At 46.8% G+C, this 25,283-nt stretch overlaps 1 long non-coding RNA gene across 1 annotated transcript; it reads right to left on the bottom strand.

The window, feature by feature from the left end:
• Nucleotides 1-635: 635 nt before the first annotated feature.
• Nucleotides 636-23,931, bottom strand: LOC147607398 (uncharacterized). The gene is made up of 2 exons (XR_015264756.1): nt 23,754-23,931; nt 636-992 (listed from the first exon to the last, which is right to left on the bottom strand). It is a non-coding gene; the product is annotated as an uncharacterized LOC147607398 (long non-coding RNA).
• Nucleotides 23,932-25,283: the final 1,352 nt, after the last annotated feature.

Here is a 25,283-nt window from a genome sequence, read left to right as displayed (position 1 = left end):
CAGATTCGGCCCCTTGCATTATGAGGACCAGAGATGCCTGGGTCTGTACTTACTGAAAGCTTCGCCACCACCGGGAGACCATGCTCAGACAGCACCTAGGGAGTCACAGCCATAAAAATGCCTCTTAGACATCCTTTACAAACTTCTTCAAATTGCATTCGCCCATGCAAGAGAGCAGCATACAAGCTTTATAGGGTCCAAGGGATCATGCACGTCGGAGACTACACCCCACCCACTCAAGGGATCCTTTGGCCCCACGCACCCATGGCATCACTAGTAAAAGAGCGCAATCCCTCCTGAGATCCGACACCCTTGCATCCAGGGATCCAAAACATACTTTGCCACCATGGAGAAGCTACTACATGGAAGGGGACACCATCACAGCTCTACGCTTGCATATGGAGGAGGATGGTACTATCATTTTCTGGCCATCTTGCTCTCTCTCTCTCACCTGTGGTGGCAGACCAACTCTTACCAGAACTTTATCTGCTTTTGCACCTTTTTGTGCTTCATTTATTGACACCCCCCGCCCTCCCCTTCTTTCTTCCCCTCCGAAAAACAGGGCAGTTTCGAAATTAGACAGACTTCTTTGACCTTACTATTAAGTTCATATACTTGTAAAGCTAACCCATTCATTTTCGTACAGAGACAAAAATAGCCTAGATTTCAATTGCAACCTAACTGATCAGCTACATAACAATATTGAGGTCTGAAACAGGCAAAACATCCCTGGAGCCTGCAGAATGAAAACGGAGTTGGTTCTTTTTCCATTGAGCCCCACACCCTAGGAAAAGCCAATAAACTCATCCTCCACCATGGTATAGCTTGTGTATTTATTTTGAAAAACATAGGCAGTATGCCAACTACACATTTATAGAACCCAACTCCAGGTTGGCTGGAAAATATCAGGCCGCTAATCCTCTCTTACGATTTTCAGCTAACAACTCTTTTCTCAACTTTGCAACCGCTTTCTCCTTCTCCAGCAACTCCATCTGTTCCAAAACAGACATATTTGTTTCTGTTGGAAACAAGTAAAAAATGACTCTCATTTAACAGACTGATGGACACAACAAAACTGATTTGATTACTAGACAATACATGAATACAAGGATATCAACCTTTTATGAGGTTTTACAAGGCGATGATGCCCATACAGAAATTAAGTCTTAGCAACTTTCCGCTTTTGCCTCTATCAATTAAGTTTTACAAGGCGATGATGCCCATGCTTACATGAGTGGACATGTTCACATGGCACATGGCCACTAGACATGGACAAGATCAGATGCTATATATTGACATCATCAGTCCCATAATTACAAATTAGTACATCACTCACAAGACTCACTCAAGAATATTAAGCTCATTAGTTGGGCTAGATCGTGGCATAATCCATAGCAACCTAATGAAAGACATGACTAAAACATGGACTAGGTGTTTTACGTTCGCCTAGGGATCTTGGACTGGGAATTGATACTTCCACGTGGTCCTAGATCCTTCAACTACACCCCTCTTAACAGGTAAAGCATACAAGGTATTGCCAAACAACACCATGTTGGGAAGGTCGTGGCCTGGCCGCCTACATCCCGCATGCATAGAGTCCCAAGCAATGGGATCATCTATAAGTAATAGAAGACTACGGCCATTCTCATCCCCCCTCCACCAATTTTCATGGCTTGGAAGGGATTAAAGTGGTGGAGGTTAAGCGCGCAGTGGCGTGAACACTACTGGGATGGGTGACCTCTTGGGACATGGCCCCCAATTTCCAACATGGCATCAAAGCCAGGGAGGGCATGTTGGGATGTTGTTAGCGAAGCTGGTCAACTTACCAATTCCTCTCGACGGAGCTGAACGAAGGCCAAATGTGTGTATGAGAGAATGGACAAGCTTGCTAACATGCCGGGTGTAATCATGGGCCAAAAAGAAGACTGTGGGGGTAAATCCTAAGGGTACCAACTGTGACATCACTGACAGTGCAAGAAGCCTATGCGCCCCGTATTATCACAGTCTCTGGGTACCCTACGTCCTAGCCGCCGAGGGAGGGTGTCGTGACCTGGCCACCTACATCCTGCATCCATAGAGTCCCAAGCAATGGGATCATCTATAAGTAATAGAAGACTAGGACCATTCTCATCCCTCCTCCACCAATTTTCAAGGCTTGGAAGGGATTAGAGTGGTGGAGGTTAAACGCGTAGTGGCGTGAACACTACTGGGATGGGTGACCTCCCAAGAAGTGGCCCCAAATTTCCAACACACCAGCCTCTCCTCACCTGAGGTAGGGCTGTGGGCTCCATGCACATAGGAAGGCAGCCTGGCACTGCTGCATCCGCTTTGAGTCACTTACAAATTGATCCAAGCAACCCGAGCGTGCAAATGAGATATGTGCAGATCGAACGGATGGTCCCTACCAACCAGGAGATAGTGCCCTTGATGACCTCGTTGCACCACCCCTGCCAGAATTGTGAAGCTGTGGAGAGGAGCCTATGTGAATGTACATCCATACCCACGGCCAAGGACCGCCGCGAGTGGGATGCGGGCTGTCACAGTCAAGAAAGAAATCCTTCTGGCTCTTCCCCGGCTGGAGGCCGCAGATGGTAGTAGGGCTCTGCTCTGCACCAGCAGATCCATTATCCCCAGTCCCCCTCCATGGGAGAACTGAGTCCCCCTTCATAGGGAACTAAACAGTAACCTTCCAACCCACCTTGGTGCAGGTGGGCCCGACTATCTCTTCTTGCCCATACAAAGTTATAGATAAGGTGCTGGATTTGACCAATGCAAGAGCAAAAGAAGTCCAAACAAGAGGTGATGTACCACATGGTAGCCAAGAGCACTTACGTGGCTACCAATACTCTCCCTAGGAATCCACTCGAAGACCTCAACTCGGTGCAAGTCGGGGTGGGGGAGAGGCCTACCCAACAACAAGACTTGTGCCAATGGATCTTTGTCCAAGAAGCAAGGCAAAATTCCTCAATCGCAGAGGCAAAATGCTACAGATGCCCCTCGATCCCTGAGAGATAAGTTACAATGTCATCCGCAAACTCTGATTGGCTTTGGCGCGGAATTTGTAGGTGGTTTTCGAGCAAAGTGATGGGGCGCCCACCACTGGCGCACCTCCATGTGATCCCCCCATTTTTAGAGATCAGGTGGATGAGGCCCTTAGCAAGGCGCTCAAGGAGGGACCATGAAGGCATGACCCCATTAAAAACAATCCGGAAACTGGCCTTCATGAGGTCCCGATGCCAAAGCAAGAGGAAGACTAGAAACCCATCCTCGCCCAGACACTTTGGGTGGGGGAGAGTTTGTTAGCAGTCATCTCCTATCTGTACATTACACCAAGGCCTCTATTGTGGGTGTGCCCACCCATTTTTGGTGTTCCCCATTTTTCCTCACTTTCCATGTATTTTCCCATTTTTTGATAGGTGTGGGAGGTTGTTTTCTGCATGTCGGCTGTATCAGATGCTCGCCGACTGATGTTTACCTGGCCGATTGGTTTTTACTTCGTCGTGAGCATCTTCTGCTGGTCGTGAGCATCTACGCTGCTGTCGGCCTGTTTTGGGCTGGCCGACCAGCAGCCTTGGGCCATATAAAATGGCCCCTGCCCCCCACACTTGTTTTTGTACCATTATCGGGATTTTCTAGTGTATATACAGAGTTTATACAGCTTCTCTCTCCCTCTCTCATCTGCATTTTGCTCTCTACAGCAGTTGTCTTCATTTCCACTGTGCATTTTGACATGGTATCAGAGCCCCAGGTGGCTTGAAGCTTGGAGACAGTGGGACCTCAAGGGTTTGCTGATTTGTGGTGCTGATTGGAGATTGCTTGGGCTGTTCGGGACTTGGAGATTGGGCAGAAGGCGGCCATCACCGTTGGACAGCCACCTTGCATACTATTTGCAGCCCTTCTTCATTTTTTATCCCACCCACCCTCCCTTCATAAGACCTTGTGAACCCTTGAGATGGCAGACTTGCTTGAGATGGCTGAGAAGCACGTGAAGATCCCTACACTCCCCACATTCCCGGTGGACCAACAGTTGGACAGGAACAATTCCGGTATATGGAAGGTAATGATGGAGTCCGTCTTGGAGTCTTATGACTTGGCTGATTTCATTGTAGTTGGTGTTCCATGGCCGGAGTTGGAAGACAGGGAGTTACCCTCTATACGGAAAGAACGGGAGGCTCAGGCACAGTTATGGGATCGTGTCAATGCCCGTGTACGTTCTTTCATCTTCCTTAATTGCACACCACAGGTGATTAATCATATAAGCATATGATGCTAGCCAGAGAGATTTGGCAGCATTTGGCTTCTCTGTTGCAAGAGCACATCAACAAGTTGCAAGCTCTTTAGCAGGAGTGTTGTAGTCCTCCCACTTCCCGGGAGGTCACCCAACCCAGTTGTGTTCCGACGCAAGCGCGCTTAACTGAGGTGTTCCACAAATTGGTCTAGCCATCCAGACCCCAAAACCTTAAGGTGTTAGATGACCTCCGATAATCCAATTTGTAGAAACCTCAACTTGCCAAGATTCAAACTCAGTCTCACCACGTGAGCTGGTTCTCTCTAGGAGTGTGGATAGCATCTCCAACACCCCCCCTCAAGCCACACTTTGGTTGAAGCCACACTTTGGTTGAGGTCTTAGCTTCCAACATCAGAACCTGGGCTCTGATACCATGTTGGAAACATGGATTCTCCCACTTCTCGGGAGGTCACCCATCCCAATTGTGTTCCTACGCAAGCGCGCTTAACTGAGGTGTTCCACAAATTGGTCTAGCCATCCAAACCCCATAGCTAGTTCTCTCTAGGAGTGTGGATTGCATCTCCAACGAGGAGGTTCTTCAGGTAGGGAAAGAGATATCTTCAGAGAACATGGCCATCACGTTGTTATCTCATGTGCCCTCTCAATGCCCAGCATTTTACTCAACTTCGAGATCACCAGTGGTGGCAGGCTTAGCACCATCACGTGGGAGGAGCTTGTGCCTATGGTCTTGGACCAGGAAGAGCGTTTTATGAACCCTCCACAAGGCGGAGGTTTTGAGGCCTTGACTGGCCAGCGGTCGAAAGGCCGTAACAACAACAACAATAAGGGCAAGGGGAAGTCTTCTGAGAAGAAACCCGATTCAGACCGTGAGAAATTGAAGGCCGAGCAGACCTGTAACAATTATGGTGAGAAAGGCCACTATTGGAGAAAGTGTTCTAAGCAGAATACCGGGAAGAGTGTTGATTCTTCAACTTCAGCTGCAAAGACTCCCACCTTTGTGCACTTGGAGATTTTGGACATAGATGCTTCATCTTCTTCAAGCAAGGAGACAGGTGGCTTCACCGCTAGGGATACTCGGGAGTGGATTCTTGATAGTGATGCTTCCAGCCACACGAATCCTTCCCGTCAGTTCTTACAGGATCTTAAACAACAGTCATGTCGCATTTTCATTGGCGACAATTCCACTATACCGATTCATAGTGAGGGCAGGCTGGAGATCATTCCCGATGACGATGACAGAGGGGGGAAGCATTCCTCTTGTGTTTTTTACGTCCCCATACTTGGTTTTCATCTATTGGCAGCAAGACTGGCTTCCAGGTGGAATTTGAGGAGCATTCTATTGCTCTACGGAACAGAGAAACAGGCCAGGTTGTATGGGAAGGAGGAGTGGAGAACAGTATCTACAAACTCTGAGCACTCTCCTCTCTGACAACACTCAGATCGGTGACTTGTGGCATTTCCGTTTTGGCCACTTGAATGTGGATGCGATGTGGCAGGCTTTCCGGGACCAAATGGTGGATGGCTTGCCAGATGTTGGCAGCAGGCAAGGACATTGTAGTTCTTGCTGACTCATTGTATCGACGTGTTGATGCATAGTTTTTGTTCACATTGTGCACCTCTCATAGCACTTTTTCTATTTATGGTTGGAGGCTATTTCTCTCAACTCATTTCTCCATGTGCATATAGCTCAGCTAGGGAGAAACTATTTGTTTCCCTTGAGATGCTCTACGTCACTCACATGGACTAGAGTTGTCATGTGCAAGACATGTGCAGGCTATCCTCAGAGCTATGTCCTTAAAGAGCAACAAGATAAAGAACCAGATTCTGGAGCATTGGTTGCTGTGGTGGGCAGGGAAAGACTAGTGGAGGACAAGGGAGAGCTATCGGCCAGCACATGCAAGATCTAGGACCAGTTGGCTACAACAACTCAAGGAATATTTGTCTAGGACCTGGCCGACCAGCAGTGGGCCAGTCCACTAGCATTTTCCAAGGCCTATTCAAGGCAATTTTGCTCATCGTTGTGATTCATTCAGCCTCTCATAGGCTGGGTCATAGTTTTAGGACTAGACTAGGTATAGCCTATGGCTGTAGGACTTGTACTACCTTTTTTGTACATTATAATATAATGAATACTTAGCTATCTCTCTCTCTGTCTCTTCTCTATCTTCTGCTTGCGTTTTGCATTTGCATGTTTCAAGATGGTGTTTAGGGCTGAAAGAAGACTCCCAGAGCTTCCGCACGTGACATTGATATCAGAGCTTTAGGTTGATTATGAGATATTGTTGCTGGTCATAGTTTTAGGACTAGACTAGGTATAGCCTATGGCTGTAGGACTTGTACTACCTTTTTTGTACATTATAATATAATGAATACTTAGCTATCTCTCTCTCTGTCTCTTCTCTATCTTCTGCTTGCGTTTTGCATTTGCATGTTTCAAGATGGTGTTTAGGGCTGAAAGAAGACTCCCAAAGCTTCCGCACGTGACATTGATATCAGAGCTTTAGGTTGATTATGAGATATTGTTGCTGCTTGCGTTTTGCATTTGCATGTTTCAAGATGGTGTTTAGGGCTGAAAGAAGACTCCCAGAGCTTCCGCACGTGACATTGATATCAGAGCTTTAGGTTGATTATGAGATATTGTTGCTGTCGTTATCCCACCCACCCTTATTGCATCGCGCATGGATGAAACCATCGCCCCTGTCTTGATCTTGTGGTGGTGTGGGACAAGGGCAACAACAATATTAGGCTCAGCAAGGCTAAACACTAATTCAGTCCTAGATGAAGGTGCGCAGGTCCAAGGTATAGGAAAGTGCACAGGTTCGAAGCCTAAGAAAAGGAACACAAGACATGGAAGAGTTAGTAGTCATCTCTTGTCTGTACATTACACACTAGGGGGTCTCTTGTGGGTGTGCCTTCCCATTAGGTGTTTCTCCATTTTTTCCCCGTTTCTTTCATGTATTTTTTTCTTGTTTTCTGTGGTCATGGGGTAGGAGTATGCTGGCCGCCTATTTTCTGGTCATGGGGCAGGAGTATGCTGGCCGCCTATTTTCTGGTCTGGCCGACTGTGATGACCTAGCCGACCTAGATTTTCTCTGGCCGACTCCTGTTTTCTGGTCGTGAGCAGTTGGGACTGCTGTCGGCCTGTTTTGGGCTGGCTGACCAGTAGTCTTGGACCATATATATAGAGGGGCTGTCCCCCACACCTCATGTATTGGGTATTGTACTGGAACTTGTATATAGTGCAGAGTTCATACAGCTTCACTCTCTCTCTTCTGTGTTTGCTTTTCTCCACACAGCTTTGCGTTTTTCAGGCTGGTGTTTCTCTTGCGTTTGCTCATCCTCTTCATGGTTTCTTGCCATGTTATGCTCTTAGCAGTTTGTCTCATATCCGCTGCGTATTCCGGCATGGTATCAGAGCCCCAGGTGGCTTGAAGGTTGGAGACTTTAGAGATCTTGTGGGAATGTTTCTTGAAGACCTTGGAGCTTACGGGAGATTTGAAGAGCTTACGGGGTCTCTTGGGCTGTTCGGGACTTGGAGATTGGGTAGAAGGCGGCCGTCACTGTTGGGACAACCACCTTGCATATGAGTTGTGCCTCCTCTTCATTTTTTTTCTCACCCACCCTCCCTTCACAAGACCAAAGTAACCCCCTCGAGATGGCAGACTTGCTTGAGATGGCTGAGAAGCTCGTGAACATCCCTACTCTCTTCACGTTCCCCGTGGATCGACAGTTGGACGGGTCACAGGACCAACTACATGGAAGGTAATGATGGAGTCTACATTGGAGTCTTATGACTTGGCTAATTTCATTATTGTTGGTGTTCCACGGCCAGAGTTGGAGGACGGGGAGCTGTGCTGTTACACTCTACTTGAAAAGAACGGGAGGCTCAGGCACAGTTGTGGGATCGTGTCAATGCTCGCGTGCGTTCTTTCATCTTCCTTAATTACACACCACAGGTGATTAATCATATAAAACATATGACGCTGGCTATAGGGATTTGGTAGCATTTGGCTTCTCTGTATAATAGGGACCTATAGGGTATCACCCATGAAGCGGATCTCCTTGGAAGTGCAGATGTGGGTGATGGATCCTGCAAAGTCTTCGATGATGCGAGAGCACATCAACAAGTTGCAGGCTCTTCAGCAGGAGGTTCTTCAGGCTCAGAAGGAGATATCTTCAGAGGACATGGCCATCACTTTGTTGTCTCATTTGACCTCTCCGTACTCAGCTTTCTACTCCTCTTTGATCACCAGTGTGGCAGGCTCAGCACCATCACATGGGAGGAGCTTGTGCCAATGGTCTTGAACCAGGAAGAGCGTTTTATGAACCCTCCATAGGGCGGGGGTTCTGAGGCCTTGATTGGCTAGCGGTCGCAAGGTTGCAGTAAGGGCAAAGGGAAGTCTTTAGAGGAGAATTCTTCCGAGCAGGAGCCCGACGTGGATCGTGATGCCTTGAAGGCAAAGAGGACCTATAACAATTGTGGCGAGAAAGGCCATTATTGGAGAAAATGTCCTAAGCGGAGCACCGAGCAGGGTGTAGATTCCTCAGCAGTAACTGTGAAGACTGGCTTTTATGCACTTGGAGATTATGGACACTGGCATTTCGTCTTCTTCAAGCAGGGAGATGGTCAGACTCACTGCTAGGGACAGTCGGGATTGGATTCTTGATAGTGGTGCTTTCAGGCACATGACTACTCCTCAGGAGTTATTATAGGATCTTCGGAGGCACGCAGGTCACATCCTGGTTGGTGACGAGTCCACTATCCATATTCACAGTGAGAGCAGGTTAGAGATCGTTTCCGATGGCAAAGGGGGGAAGCATTCCGCCCAAGTTCTTTTTGTCCCATCTCTTGGTTTTCATCTGTTGTCAGTGCATGAGGATTGCAAGATTGGTATACGGGTTTGAGGAGCATTTTGTTGTTCTCCGCGACAAAGCGACAGGCCAGGTGTATGGGAAGGTGGAGTGGAGAATGGGATTTACAGACTCTCAGCACTCTTTCTTACAGGTTCTTAGTTGGGTGGTGTGTGGCAGTTTCGTCATGACCACTTGAATGTGGATACAGTGCAGCAGGCTTTCCGGGACCTGATGGTGGATGGCTTGCTAGATGATGGCATGTCACGTGCATCCCGCACTTGGATGCCACGTAGACATTTCTGTACAGAAGGTGCAGGACCTGGGATGGTGAACTGGTCCCATGTGAGCCCAGTCCGGGACGAGTCAGCCAGGGATCCATCTCAGTCGTCCGACGTCAGGTGTGCATTGTCCTGCACATGAGTCCAAGGTCAGGTGTGCACTGTCCTGCACATGAAGCAGTGCCAGTCCGCGCTGTGAGTCTCCCTCTGGAATGATGTCAGATGTGCTGTGTATCTGGTTTGCAACTGGATGCCAGGCCTCTGTAGGCATGTAGTTTGCATGTAGAGATGGGGCCAGCCCATAGGGCTACCCCAGTGCAAGGATTTGCAGCTTGCATACTTAGTCTGGGCATGGGGGAGGTGTAGAACCACCCCCAAGGGGCCAGGAGGGCCCAAGCCTTGCCCACCAGCCAAGGCAAGGGCTGGGAGGGGCTGTCGGCCAGATGTACTACTGCTGGACAGGCAGTCGTCTGGGTCCAAAGCCCTAAATAGCAGGCGGCCAGGTGTAGGGAACTGTCCCACACCTCTGCGCAGCATGCCCAGCAGCCAGGGTGCTGCCCAGAAGCATGCGCAGGCTGGACAGGGTCTAATATAGTGTGAAAACAGCATATTTAAAGTGTGTGAGTATTTTATTAAAATACTCAGTCGTGGGCTGTCCTGAAGCCAGCCGACTGCATGAAGGGAGGGGTATAAAAGCCCAGCCAAGATCTCATTCATCTCATCTCATAATTCACCAAGAGCATCAAGCATTCAAGGGCCAGGACAGCCAAGGGTTTGCTAAAGCTAAGGGGTGAAGGACTGAAGGTCAAGGGCAGGTTTTCCAGCCAAGAAAAGGTCAAGTACTTTGTATTTGTTTCAGATTTACATCATTCTAATAAAGCAAATACACCATCCGTGGTGGGGGCCCTACAGAGGGTAATTGGGACCCAATACTGTGTCCTTCTCCATCTCCCCCTTCTCGCTCTATTTTCTGCACATTGTCTTTTAGTTTTGTGTGTTAATTCCGTCGCGAAAAGAGTGCTGTTTTCTGAGTTTTGAAGTACCGATCCTTCTCCGAAGCTTCCGCATATTACAGTGGTATCAGAGCTCACTTCAAGGACAAAGATTCAGCAAAGAAAACCAGAAAATTTTTTCGCTCGTGTGGTTGGTTTTTAGACGCCGGTGGACTACCCCTTTCGGAGTGACTCCTGTCCCTCGAAGGACGGTTGGTTTTTAGCCTCCGGAAGCCTCCGGAAGTCTCCCACACAGATAGTGGATGGTCAGATTGCGTTCCGGAAAGGAACTGCATTTTCCCGCTATGGCGAACTTCGGCGACGAGAGAGAACCAGAACCATGGGACCAGAGTGCACCAGGCAGCCCAGCGAGGGCACCCGGCTTGAGTGTACAAGACATGTTCCAGCAGATGATGCGAGCAATCGCAGACCAGACAACCAAGTTGGATGAGCAGAAGGCGCGGATTTTGGCTCTGGAGGAGCGTTCTCGCTCTCCAGCGTCGCGTTTTCCATCTCCTCCTCCCTCTCCTTCCGTACCACAGATACCTGATCCTCGTCACAGGGACCCTTTCGAGGGGTCACAGCCGCAGCCAAGCTCCTTGCTTGAGATGCAGATGCGTGCATTGGGGATTCGACAACGAGAAGACGAAGCCATGCGACGAGTGGAACACGAGCGTTACCTCAGAGCTTTGGACGCCAGATTGACACCAGCAGCGCCCTCAAATCATTTTCCCGAGAAAATGAATTTCAGTAAGTATAATGGTAAACTCAATCCCACTACTCTGTATTCATGGTTACATCAATTTGAAGCTTACTTTGCCGCAGTTAGGAAATCAGATATTGACAAAGTGATCTTAGCCAGTTGGTATTTGGAAGGTGAGGCCATTCCTTGGTGGACTCAGTGGGCTCATGCCCACACCAGATCAGGTATGGCAGCTTATGGGTGGGACGAGTTCGTCCGTGACCGTAAGCAGCGGTTTTTACCGCCCCACTACCTTGAGCGACTCGAAGACGAGTTCAGGGGTGCACGTCAGAATGCGCAACCAGTCCTTCAGTTTGCCAATAGAATTTCGACCTTGTGTCTACAATTAGGCTTATCTGATGCGGACAAGAAAGGGCAGTTTTTGTATGGCCTGGACACGCACATCCAATGGGAGGTGCGTATGTTTAGACCAGCCACCTTTGAGGACGCACTCTCGCTTGCGCAGAGTGCAGAAATGAAACACAATGGTGGCAAGCCCAAGACTTCCCAGCCGGCTTCTCCCAAGGCTAACGCCTCGGGGAACAAAAGCCAGAACCAGACGGGGTCTTCCCCAGAACAGAGCCCGGGAGCCTCTGGCTCCAAGAACTCGAACAATGCGTCTAAGCTTACTCCAGACCAGAAAGCGGAGGCAGGCAAGACAGGTGGCAAGTTGAGTGCTGAGAAGCTTGCTCAGTACAGGAAGGAGGGTAGATGTTACTTTTGTCACACAAAAGGACATACTTCTCGGGATTGTCCGAAGAAGCCTCCAAAGGCCGCCGCCGCCTCCACAGCTTCCGTGGTGAGCACAGCTCCCACACAGACCCCAGTGGCTACCCCTAGTTCTTCCACCCCCGGTGCTTCAGTTGGAGCAATTATTAGCCGGGAGCTCGAAGATAAGCAGAAGGGCGCCCATGACCAGGAGTATGAGCGCAACGAATTGCTCAAGTCCTTTGGCTACATAGGTGGCCAGAGAGTCGTTGTCTTGTTTGACAGCGGCAGCACGGAGGATGTGATCACGGAAGAGGCCGCTAGGCGTGCCCGTTTCGAGCTAACTCCGGTGGACAAACAAGTTGAGGGTTTTAGCACAGGTATGACAACGAGCGTCAAGTATGAAGCTCTAGGTGCTGAATTAGTGATTCAGGGCATAGAGTTTGTGCGTGACTTTATGGTTGCCCCTCTTGTAGGAGCAGACATAATTTTGGGTATCCAGTGGTTTCACAAGTTTCTTCCTGATGTCAAGTGGGACAAGCACACGTTCCAGATTGATCGGAATGTGTCAAACACCCCGGTGACCATTAAGTGTGAGCCAAGTATTCCAAACTTTCCGCTCATAAGCCACTTGCAGACTAAGCGAGCAGTCAGGAAAGGCGCACAGTGTGCGATGATTTACATCCAGACAGCCCAGACGGTGGCCAGTGCTTCCGAGAAGTACTCGGTTCTCCCTGAAAAGTTCCAGAAGATTTTTCTTCGGGACAGTCTCCCTCCCCAGCTTCCCCCGTCCAGACCAGAGGATCACAAGATTGACCTCCTCCCAGGCTCGGAACCCCCGAGCAAGTTTCCGTATCGCCTTTCTAAGGCAATGGAATCGGAGTTGGACCGCCAACTCCAAGAATTGTTGCAAGCTGGCTTCATCCGCCCCAGCGTGTCGCCATTTGCAGCTCCGATCTTATTTGTCAAGAAGAAAGATGGGTCTTCTCGGTTGTGTGTCGATTATCGTGCACTCAACAAGCTGACTATCAAGAGCAGATTCCCGATGCCTCGAATTGACTATATTCTCGAGAGGCTGAATGGAGCTAAGGTGTTCTCTAAATTGGATTTAAAGAGTGGGTACCACCAGGTTCGGATTGTTGAGGGGGACATCCCCAAGATAGCTTTCCGTACAGAACGGGCCCACTATGAATTTGTGGTCATGCCATTTGGTTTGACGAACGCCCCAGCTACATTTAACCGCATGATGATGCGTATTTTCCGGGAGTTGATCGGAGTGTGTGTGTTCATATTTCTGGACGACATACTCATATTTTCAGCTACAGCTGAGCAGCATGACATTGATGTGGAGAAAGTCCTTAAGTTGCTGGAAAGCAACGAGCTCTATATCAATGAAAAGAAGTCAGAATTTTATATGTTCCAGGTACATTACTTGGGATATATAATCAGTGCCGAAGGCATTCGACTTGATCCGGCTAAAGTGGCCGAGATTGTTAACTGGGAAGTACCTCAGACTGCTTATGACATTAGATCATTTGTGGGTATATGCCAGGCATATTCCACTCACATTGACAAGTTTTCTGATCTCTCGGCATACCTCACCGATCTGCTAAAGGGAGTGAAAACAAGGAGGCAAAAGATTCGAATGACTCCACGAGCGTTGGAGGCATTCCAGAACCTCAAGGTGGCTTTGTCTGAAGCGCCTTGTTTAGCCCTTGCCTCGTGGGACGAACCATTTCAGGTGATCACCGATGCGAGTAACATCGCAATTGGAGGTGTATTGCAACAGAATGGTCATCCAGTAGCTTACATGTCTCGTAAGTTACTGCCCGTCGAAAAGAACTACTCAGTCTATGATCGTGAACTCCTAGCAGTTATACAGGCCTTGAAACATTGGAAACATTTCCTGTATGGCCGTGACTTCGAGGTTCGCACTGACCATCAGGCATTGCGCTGGATTCAGACGATGCCAAGTGCACAGTGGAGTGATCGACAACACCGCTGGAGTCAGATATTCCAGCAGTTCGGTGGTATGATTGAGTACCTTCCAGGAAAGGCCAATCCAGTGGCCGATGCTTTGAGCAGGAAGGGACAAGTATCTACGATTCAGACCACTAGACTTGACCTTGTTGGTACTAGACTAGAAGACATGAAGCACACGTACGCGGATTCCGAGGAATTTGGTACGCAGTGGGAACAGGCATTGGATGCCACAGGACCATGCCATTTTCTGATACGCGATGGTTGGCTTTACTACAAAGGCCGACTGTGTGTCATGAAATCATTCCGGGCAGCTCTTCTCCATGATGCCCATGACGCCATTACAGGTGGTCATAGGGACATGAATTCGACTCTGGAGAAATTAGAACGGCAATACTATTGGCCAAAGATGAGGCGTGATGTGTTTACATATGTACAACGCTGTGACATTTGTCAAAAGGTGAAAGCTCCTCGTGGAAAGAAGATAGGGTTGTTACAGCCTTTGCCAATTCCTGAGGGTCCTTTCCAGGACATTTCAATGGACTTTGTCAAAAATCTGCCTCCCAGTCCGAGTAAGCATAATACACAGTGTTTGACTATTGTTGACAGGTTCAGCAAATTTGTGATGCTTATTCCTTGCAGGACCAATGTGACCGCCGAGGATGTTGCCCAGCTATTCATTCGGCATTGGTACCCGATTGGTGGGATTCCTAGGACCATAGTGTCAGACCGAGATGCCAAGTTTACCAGTCATTTTTGGAGGGCATTGTTTGATAATTTTGGTACTAAGTTGAATTTTTCCACTGCATTCCACCCACAGACAGATGGCCAGACAGAGATATACAACCAGTTGGCCTTTGATGTGCTGAAGTGTTATGTCCACGATCAGCAAGGTAAGTGGGAATCGTTTTTGCCTTTAGTTCAAGCTGTTTTGAATGACTCTTTTTCTTCAGCTATTGGCAGGACTCCATATGAGGCAGCGTTTGGAAGGCCTTTCCAGTCGTTGTTAACCAGGACGTCGTCTTCAATACCGGAGGCGAACACAGTGACGGAGTCTTACCAGGAGATCCTAGAGTCCGTTAAAGACACATTGGCTAAAGCGCAAGAGGCCTACACTCGACAGGCCAATAAAGACCGAAGGGACATGAAGTTTTCGGAAGGAGATTGGGTATATCTTCGGATTATGAAGCAAAGATTGAAGCAGGTGGGCAAGCGATGCCCAAAGTTGTCTTTCAGGAGCTTCGGACCATTTCCCATCCGGAAAAAGATTAATGAGGTGTCTATGCAGTTAAAGCTACCTCCGAGTTGGACTATGCACGATGTATTTCATGTCAGTTGGTTAAAGCCATATGCAGGTCCACCCCCTTCAGAGGTCAAAGATGAAGCGGAACCAGACATCATTGATGAAGCAGAAGTAATGGTTCCAGAACAGATCCTTCTGCACCGTTTCAAGCATGGCTCAGGCCGAAGACTACGACAGTTCCTCACGAAGTTTCAAGACCGAGGAACTCATGAAGCGGTATGGCTCGACAAAGAATTTTTCGAAGACTATCCGGCATTATTGACGGATTATTTGGAGGCTATGCAGCTTCCGTCAAGTTAAGCAGAAGGGGATGTCACGTGCATCCCGCACTTGGATGCCACGTAGACATTTCTGTACAGAAGGTGCAGGACCTGGGATGGTGAACTGGTCCCATGTGAGCCCAGTCCGGGACGAGTCAGCCAGGGATCCATCTCAGTCGTCCGAGGTCAGGTGTGCATTGTCCTGCACATGAGTCCAAGGTCAGGTGTGCACTGTCCTGCACATGAAGCAATGCCAGTCCGCGCTGTGAGTCTCCCTCTGGAATGATGTCAGATGTGTTGTGTATCTGGTTTGCAACTGGATGCCAGGCCTCTGTAGGCACGTAGTTTGCATGTAGAGATGGGGCCAGCCCATAGGGCTACCCCAATGCAAGGATTTGCAGCTTGCATACTTAGTCTGGGCATGGGGGAGGTGTAGAACCACCCCCAAGGGGCCAGGAGGGCCCAAGCCTTGCCCACCAGCCAAGGCAAGGGCTGGGAGGGGCTGTCGGCCAGATGTACTACTGCTGGACAGGCAGTCGTCTGGGTCCAAAGCCCTAAACAGCAGGCGGCCAGGTGTAGGGAACTATCCCACACCTCTGCGCAGCATGCCCAGCAGCCAGGGTGCTGCCCAGAAGCATGCGCAGGCTGGACAGGGTCTAATATAGTGTGAAAACAGCATTATTTAAAGTGTGTGAGTATTTTATTAAAATACTCAATCGTGGGCTGTCCTGAAGACAGCCGACTGCATGAAGGGAGGGGTATAAAAGCCCAGCCAAGATTTCATTCATCTCATCTCATAATTCACCAAGAGCATCAAGCATTCAAGGGCCAGGACAGCCAAGGGTTTGCTAAAGCTAAGGGGTGAAGGACTGAAGGTCAAGGGCAGGTTTTCCAGCCAAGAAAAGGTCAAGTACTTTGTATTTGTTTCAGATTTACATCATTCTAATAAAGCAAATACACCATCCGTGGTGGGGGCCCTACAGAGGGTAATTGGGACCCAATACTGTGTCCTTCTCCATCTCCCCCTTCTCTCTCTATTTTCTACACATCGTCTTTCAGTTTTGTGCGTTAATTCCGTCGCGAAAAGAGTGCTGTTTTCTGAGTTTTGAAGTACCGATCCTTCTCCGAAGCTTCCGCATATTACATGGCAGTAGGCAGGAACACTCCAGTTCTTGCGTTCGTTAGTCAGAGGAGCCTTTATAGGTAAACTATGCTTTGATGTCTCGTTTCATTCGGGACGAAGAGTGTCAAAACCCCATAGGATCTCCTCGTAGAATGCCGTGGGCAAGCCCACAATCTTGGCTGTCCCCACCGAGCCACGAGCTGAGCTAACTAGGCTGACGTACCGACCAATCTCTACCTCGCGACGTCCCATACCGCCACGAAGCTACCCTCACGGGCCTCGAGACTGCTGCCGGCCTCGGCTGCATGAAGCAGGTGCATGTCTGCACTAGATCCAGGCTCCAGACCATAGAGCTCTCACAATCATGCGAGACTCTATATGACTAATGACTAACCTTGGCCACTCTTTTATAGGCTCTTGGCCGGTCATCGGGCGTCCACACTTGGGCGCCTGCCCGTCCATACTTGGGTGCCTGCCCGTTAGTCTATCCCTACCTCAGCTCGCCAATCAGCCTAGCTCCAAGCTTCCCCAAACCTCGAAGCTAGTCTTGCGTGCGTGTAGCACACGGTAGATACACACTGTGCACATGACATACTTCCCTTCCTCTGAGAGCTCACTCTTGAGCTCACTAAAAAGCCAGGGTAATATCTCTGAAGAGTAGTCAATGTCTCTTATGTAGCGTCCTCCTCAACACGATCCTTCCACTTGATCTTGTATTCCGTGTTAAGCGTATTACGCAATCTTCTTTCACGAAATCCAAGAATCCTTTTAGGTTCGTGTGGAATAAATGTCATGTCCTCGACATCTATGATTTCTTGAGGAGTAACTAACTGGTATGTTCCACCCAGTACTTCCTTAAGTCTACTGACATGAAATACAGGATGAACTTTCACATGAGAAGGCAAATCCAATTCATATGCAACTGAACCAATCCGTCGTGTAATACGAAATGGTCCACAGTATCTAGGGGATAATTTCGGAGATCGACCTGTCCGTAAAGTCTCGGAATCTTTCGGAACTCGCAAATACACCATCGTTCCTTCACAGAACTCTCTGGGTGAACGATGTCTATCAGAATAAAATCTGTCTCGGTCTTGAGCACTTCTGATAGATTCCTTCGCAACTTGTAACATTTCTTACATATCTTGCAAAAAATTACGTGTTGCATCATGCTGAAGTCCTGAGAATCCTACTGTAACAGGTGATCTAGGTTGAAAACCATACATAAGCATGAAAGGACTAAAACCTGTACTCGTATGCTTATAATGTTATATGCAAATTCTAACATAGGAAGATAATCCTCCCACGAACTCTGTCTTTTGGATACATATGCTCGAAGCATATCCTCCAAAATCTGATTCACTCTTTCTGTCTGGCCATTAGATTGAGGATGATCTGAGGAACTCAAATTCAAAGTTGTTTCCAACTTCTTAAAAACAAGTTTCTAAAAATCACTCATAAAGTCCCTATCATTGACTATGTCCTGCGGTAACCCGTTTAGTCTAAACAATTGCTCGATAAACTGTCGTGCTGATTGCGTAGCTGTAATAGTCTTTCGGGTCGGTAAAAATCTAGCTATTTTTGTCAAGCGATCTACCACAACCCAAATAGAATCGTGGCCTTGATGTGTTCTTGGCAATCTGGTAATAAAATCCATGGAAATACTTTCCCATTTATTACCTGGGATTTGCAAAGGATGCAACAACCCAGCCTGTCTAAAGCGTTCAGCTTTATTTGCTTAACAAACTTGATACTTGAGAACATAATCTTCTACATAACCTTTCATCTTTGGCCAATAAAAAGTGTTTCACTAACGATAGCGTCTTGTGTACCCCAAGGTGTCGAGCAGAAGGGGTGTCGTGACACTCCTTAAGAATCTTGGACCTAATGTCCGGGATCTATGGTACACAAATTTTGTCATTACGGAATAGTAAACCATTCCGAATCATCCACTGACCTCCTGCAACTTGAATGGTAGAGTGCTCAGTCATTGAGTCTTGGTCAATCAATGAACTTCCGTCCTGGATCTTTTGCCAAAATGGACAAAAATAATTATCAGTCTTGCAAAGCCCTCTCAATGACTGAAATAAGTCAGTAGAAATCTCGGTGAACGACAAAGTATTCACCTCTCTAATTCGACTAAGCGCATCTGCAACACTATTCATGGACCCTTTCCGATAACGAATCTCAAAATCAAAATCTTGCATTAACTCAGCCCAACGAGCTTTCCTTTCTCTCAAATCATCCACATCACACACATACTTGATTGACTGATGATCAATCAATACCACAAACTTCGAGCCATATAAATAATGTCTCCAAACCTTGAGAGCATGAATCACAGCATAAAGCTCCTTCTCAAGGGTTGGCCAACGAGATTGAGTGTCGTCGAGCTTTTTGCTTTCAAAAGCAACATGTCTACCATCTTGAAATAAAGCAACCCCGATGGCATAGTCACTAGCATCAGTTTCAAGAACATAAGGCCGACTAGGATCGGGTAATGCTAAGATAGGTGCTTCCTTGACTTCATCTTTCAAAAGTCTGAAGGCCATATCCAAATCGTTATTCCAAGTGATAGGCTGATTTGACTTACGTCCACAACCTTTCAACAAGTTGGTCATTGGTAGTGTGAGCTAAGAGTACTCCCGCACAGATTTCCGAAGAAAAACAACAAAAACGAGAAAAGAACGAAGTTGTTTCACAGTTCTTGGTATAGGCCAGTCCAGAACCTTCTGAACTCGGTCATAGTCAATGCTCAATCCATCTCTAGTGATCTTGTGTCCCAAGTAAATAATGTCTGTCATAAAAAAACTTACATTTACTTAATTTAGCATATAGTCGATTCTGTCTTAAAATAGATAAGACAATCGTGAGGTGTCGAACATGATCCTCAAGAGTACGACTATATATCAAAATATCATCCAGGAACACCACCATAAATTTTTCCAAATGTTCACGAAAAAGATCGTTCATCATTTGCTGGAAAGTGGCTGGAGCATCGGTTAACCCAAAAGGTAATATGAGAAACTCGTAATGGCCATACCTAGTCCGAAAGGCGGTTCTTTCGACATGCCTTTCATGAATACGTATCTGGTGATAGCCAGTACGTAAATCTATCTTCGTGAAATATTTCGCTTCTGCTAACCGGTCAATCAGGTCATTTGATCTAGGGAGAGAGGATAACGTTTCTTATTTGTCAGCTTGTTCAATCTCTTCTAATCTATACACATTCTCCAGGTGTTGTCTTTCTTTCTCCTAAGCAACACAGGTGCACCCCAAGGTGATTTACTTGGACGGATCTGGCCCATCCTCAAATAGTCTTCGAGTTGTTTAGCCAACTCATCTTCCTCAGCTTGGCTCATCCTGTAAGTTGGAATACTGACAGGATGAGTACCAGGGATCAAGTCAATACGATGATCTACTGCCCTTTCAGATGGTAAACCCGATGGCAGTTCCTTAGGAAATACATCTTGAAACGAATCAAGTATCTTTTGTAATTCTTTGCTTTCAAATACACTTAATTCATTGACATCCATGGAAGGTATGAGAAATGAAGAAAGTGGAATCAATACACAATGGAAAGCAGTATACAAAGAAGAATCCATTATATTTTCAAAATCAACTGTATTTACAAGAGGTCCCTGAGAGGGATGTATACAATCACCTAAAATACTATACTGGGTGTTCCTATGTTGAAAAGAAAAAGTATGACTAGACCAATCTATCTGGACTTGAAGAGTCTTAAACCACTCAATCCCTAATAACAAGTCTACATGTTCTAGGTGCATTCTAGAGTATCTTTGTAGTCCTGAATCCGGATTGGTAGCATCTCCACCTTTCGATCCCATACTTGCCTTCCCGCAGGTAGGCGTACCTCATAGGTATGATCGTTGGGTTTCGTATCAAGACTCAATTTCTGTACAAGTTTATAGTTAACAAAATTGTGTGAGCTGCCAAGGTCTAGAAGAATGTGGATTCTATGGCCATTCACTTCTCCATAAACTCGGAGAAGATTATGCAAGCCAAAAGGTGGTAGACTCATATGTGTACCTAGGGATTACATTTACGACTCCGCTAGGAAGATTTACTATGGCACAGGCAGCCAAGGATAGACTCACACGAGGGTATGCAGCTCTGGCCATGCTAGAGAGACAGTGTCACCAGGCACACTTCCAGGAGCCCTGCACGAAGGGGTGGTTGTTTGACACACTAGTCACCCCTGCTTTGATGTATGCTGCAATAGTATGGGCACTTGGGCTTGCCACCTCCACATGGTCTCAGATAGAGAGGCCTCAGATTCTCATGCTCTCACGGATGATCCGCAGCAAACCCTCCGTCCCACATGAAATTGTCCGGACGGAGTTTGCTGCACCTCCTATGCTAGTAGAGGCCCTCTTCCAGACGATCTACTTCATACAGAGGATTAGAGATATGCCATCCGATCGACTCACATAGAGCTTTTGAGGCGTCCAGGCAGCTCGCAGAGAGTGGAGATAGGAGATCATGGTATTCACAAATGATACAATGGCTCACTCAGCATGGTCTTGACATAGATCACCTGCCACCTTTCCAGTATGATATACATGCACCACACATCCAGCTCTCTCACAATGAGAGGAACAGAGTCCTTCGACAGGATTTATGGCAGCGATACACTCAAGAGACTTGGATTACACCCAGTCAGCCTCTACTGTCGAAGATGCTATACTACAGAGATGAGTTTATGCGTATCTCAGCGGATGGATTCATACAGAGACCTGGATACATGGATGTGTACATGCCTCCCAGTGCTCGAGTGGTGATTGGCTAGCTCAGAGTGTCATCACACCAGCTTGAGATTGAGGCAGGTAGGGCAGCACGGATCCCCAGAGCAGAGAGGATATGCAGACTATGCCAGGAGGAGGTTGAGAGTGAGGAACATTATGTATGCAGATGCAGAGCATATAGTGTCATTAGAGAGAGATACACCACCATCTTCAGTGGACATATCTCACTCCGCCAGATCACGGAGTCCGCAGACCAGCGCAGATTTGGCCAGTTCTTGCTAGAGACACAGTGCCACAGAGAGACAGCTACGGACTCATACCACAGGGAGAGGTGGGCGACAGCTCCAGCTCACTAATTTCTTCCAGAGATCTATTCCAGTGCCTACCTTGACACAGGAGGGGGTTACACTTCAGCGCACTGCGGACCGGACCTGCGAGCCAGACGGAGACCGAGAGCACCAGGCTACTAGACTCCCAGACTACATCAGAGGGAGATCATAGAGATACGGGCTCGACATCAGCACCATATCCAGGAGCAGCTAGCTCACTTACACTCACACCCGGAGATCATGCTCCTAGGTATTTTTGCCTCGCCATCGCTTATGTATCACATATTACACCCCCATTATGGTACTGGTTGGAGCTAGAGAGATCTGCATTGCATTCTTGTATACCCTGCGGATATAGGTTGCATACTGAGCCTCTAGCAGTAGTGCTCCATACATCACACCCCCCCACTAGCTCAGTACTTTCATAGTTTATTTCATGTTCATTTTGTCCTTTTTTGTCGTGGACATCCAGAAGACATTGACAGTTGTACATTGATTTGTCTCATAGGTCGAGTTCGGCCTCTAGTAGATGTTAATACAGCTTTCTCTCTCTCTCTCTCTCTCTCTCTCTCTCTCTCTCTCAAGTCGCAAGCCCATCTATTCTCTATCACAATGGTGAAGGACGTGAATGAAGCCTTCAAGTTGCACACTATCCATTTCGAGAAAGCCACCTAGTCGTCCAAGTAGTGTAAGTGGACTTGTAGGTATTGTGGTAAAAACTATTCAAGCGGCAAAAACTTTTGTTTGTAACTTGTTTTTAATGGAATTGTGGCTTGTAACAACCTCTGAGCTCTCTATCCTTTCAAATTGATAATCTATAAATTTATAAATGAAAAGAAAAACTTTACGTTACCGTATCGTATTCCAAAATTTCATATGGTACGGTAAATTCCTGTACGGCACCGTACCGTACGACCGTACGTGAACAACTATGATCTCCAAAGTTCTAATGCGCTCCTCAGCAACCAAGGGACAGCCAAGTGATACGGATAAACTATGAAGTCTTCACACGAACCAAAAACTCTCCACCTAGTCGGTAACTCAGCCACTGATAATGTAGATGACGTCTGTGCTGTATGGCCCAGCATGTATGGCAGCTCAGGTGGCTATATCGCCTGGCTCAGTAGTAGTAAATGGGGCAGCAGCAGAGGGGTATAGTCCAACAGTACTTTGGGGCAGCAAACCGGCTCACATATGCGCTAAAAGATGACGCCAGCAGCAGAGTACAGTAGCATAGGGGTGATGATGACAAGAGGCCAGGTGTTCTATGGCCTGCTGAAAGTTGAGGGCTTCCCTTTTTTTTATAGTCACGACGAAGAGAGAGGGAGAGATATATATGGGCGCTCATGTTTTTTCCCCCAAAAGGGCCTCTAAATATATATGAAGTGCTTTCATTAAAATAATGAAAATAACCTAGAGATTTTAAGCTATTGAATGTTTTTCTTCTATTAAAAGTAGCGTCCCCCAAGCCTTAACTAAGGTTTCGAAGCCCGCCTGGAAGTTTGCTTCGGAAAAGATTCCTTGTGCTGCTTACTACGAGCACCTAAGGACTTCTTTCTTCCATCATTCATTGAGCCAAGAGTTGTGGAATAGGGTGGAAGTGAGAGATAGAACCATACAACAAAGAACTCCTAAGCCATAAAAGATTTGGGAGAAAGGTGTCCTTATCTTTTCCCTTGAGTTCCTTATCTTTTCCCTTGAGTCAGCCAAGCCCCTTGTGCCAGTACTCCTTCTCTTATGCCCTATGTGCTTGATGCCACACCGTGCCCCAAGTGCATACCTGATGCGAAACTCTTTGTCACATATGCATCATACTTGATGTGCTACAATTTCCCCTCGCGCACGATGCCACATGTGCCATCCTTGCCTCGTGTGCATCATACCTCATGACATACTACAATGGCCTCTTGTGCATCATACCGAATGTGCTGTCCATGCCCCTTGTAGATATGCCTAATGCACCATGTCCCGTGCCACATGAACATGTCCCGTGTGCTACTGCCCCATACAGCCATGCCCAATGGGCTGCTACTTCAAGCCCTGGGAGTTTTTGGGCAGTTTTGTTTCTGGTAAAATTTTCGAGTAACTATGCAAGATTACGAAATGCAGTGTTCAAAGAAAGGATCAGCCAGCAGAGGGGATCAAAAGGCAAAAAGCAAACAAGCGCACCTTCTTCTCCTTGCGATCAGCCATCCATTCGAAAACACGGTCTAGCGAGGAAACGGCGAAGTAAGCAACCCCGACCATGGCAGCAAAAGTGTAGGTTCGCACCATCCTTGCAGATGCAGGCTCGCGCAGTGGAGAAACGTTGCCTCCTAAGGGAGTTTCATATGCGGGGCTGGACTTTATAAATTGAACTTTTTTTGACCTTTTTACTCATATTTTCATTTTTATTTGATATGTGATTAATTGTATGTCTTCACAAATTTGTCATTAAATTTTGAAATGCACTCACACTTTTTTGAGCTTTTTACTCATATTTTCATTTTTTTGTCTTTACAAAGTAGTCATCTTAAAACAGGTAACCCCTTAGTATTCGTGAAGTTTCTCGATACTCACTAAGAGTTTAGTTTCCTTCTGATCTTTTACACTTCATAGAAACATTTCGCCCCCACACAAGAGACCAAAAGGCACTGGGTGTTTACCATGAATGGACACAGTAAGTCCACATGTTTACTTTTCTCACCTTCCAACCACATGTATAGAGTTTTGTACTCTCAAGGTTCTTTGAAAACCAATCAACATTCTTCTACCAATGAGTTAATGACATTTCCATATGGCATGAAAAGGCTAAAGAGCATAAATGAAGAAATCTTGTCATCATAGTGTGTAAACACCCTTATAACTAAGGGCTTCATTACAACCTAATGAACTTTATGAATTTTAATCCATAAATGCATTATCATGCACCCATGGCAAAGTAGAGATCCGACTCCAATGCCATTTATTGACTTGGGTTAACTTACAACTTTTTACAAGAAAATTACAAGGAGGTTGAGTAGTGTGCAACCAGGTTCCAAAGTCATTGGCTCACTCTAACAACTATAAGGCTATGCCAACAAACTTTACATGAAGAAATTTTTCACAATGCCGATAGGATATAACAAAACATTCACAAGAAGAGTGGCTCTTGCCCGATGGTACGTGGCCCTTGCCCGACCATGATAATTGGCTAATTGTTGGAAGGGGAAATCAGCTCCACCCACTTGAGTGGGCCCCGAGTGTGTACGGAAAAAAAACATTCACAAGAAGTAGCATATTTCACAACACAAAACAAGAATAGAGTTCAAAAAAATGATTTTGTATTACTAATGTGATGCATTAAATGGCTAATCTAGATGGGAGACTATATGCTAATGGAAGCTAGAACCTAAGATGCAATAGACAATTAATTAGATGGATAATTGGTGATGAGTAAATGGGCTAAAGTATGAGTGTGCAATTAATCTTTGTGAACTAGGTTCGGTCTCCACAATCACCATAGTAGCAAATTGGGTCAATATTTTTAAAGAATGGAAATGTCAAATTGTATGGTGTTGATCAAAGGATGCATTGCACAAGGTTAATATGTATTTGGTAAATTATAAAAGATAGATAATGATGAAGAAAATTATGGATATGAAGATTCTATGAATCAATGTAGCTTATTGATCATTAGTGAATGAATTTTACAATCAAAGAGAGGCTGGATTAGGTTTT

This window comes from Cibotium barometz, chromosome 55 (assembly GCF_041138505.1).
Source record: "Cibotium barometz isolate CiBa-2024 chromosome 55, ASM4113850v1, whole genome shotgun sequence".
Taxonomy (NCBI): Eukaryota; Viridiplantae; Streptophyta; class Polypodiopsida; order Cyatheales; family Cibotiaceae; genus Cibotium; species Cibotium barometz.
The sequence above is the reverse complement of the archived record's forward strand: the minus strand, read 5'-3'. Positions and strand labels throughout refer to the sequence as shown.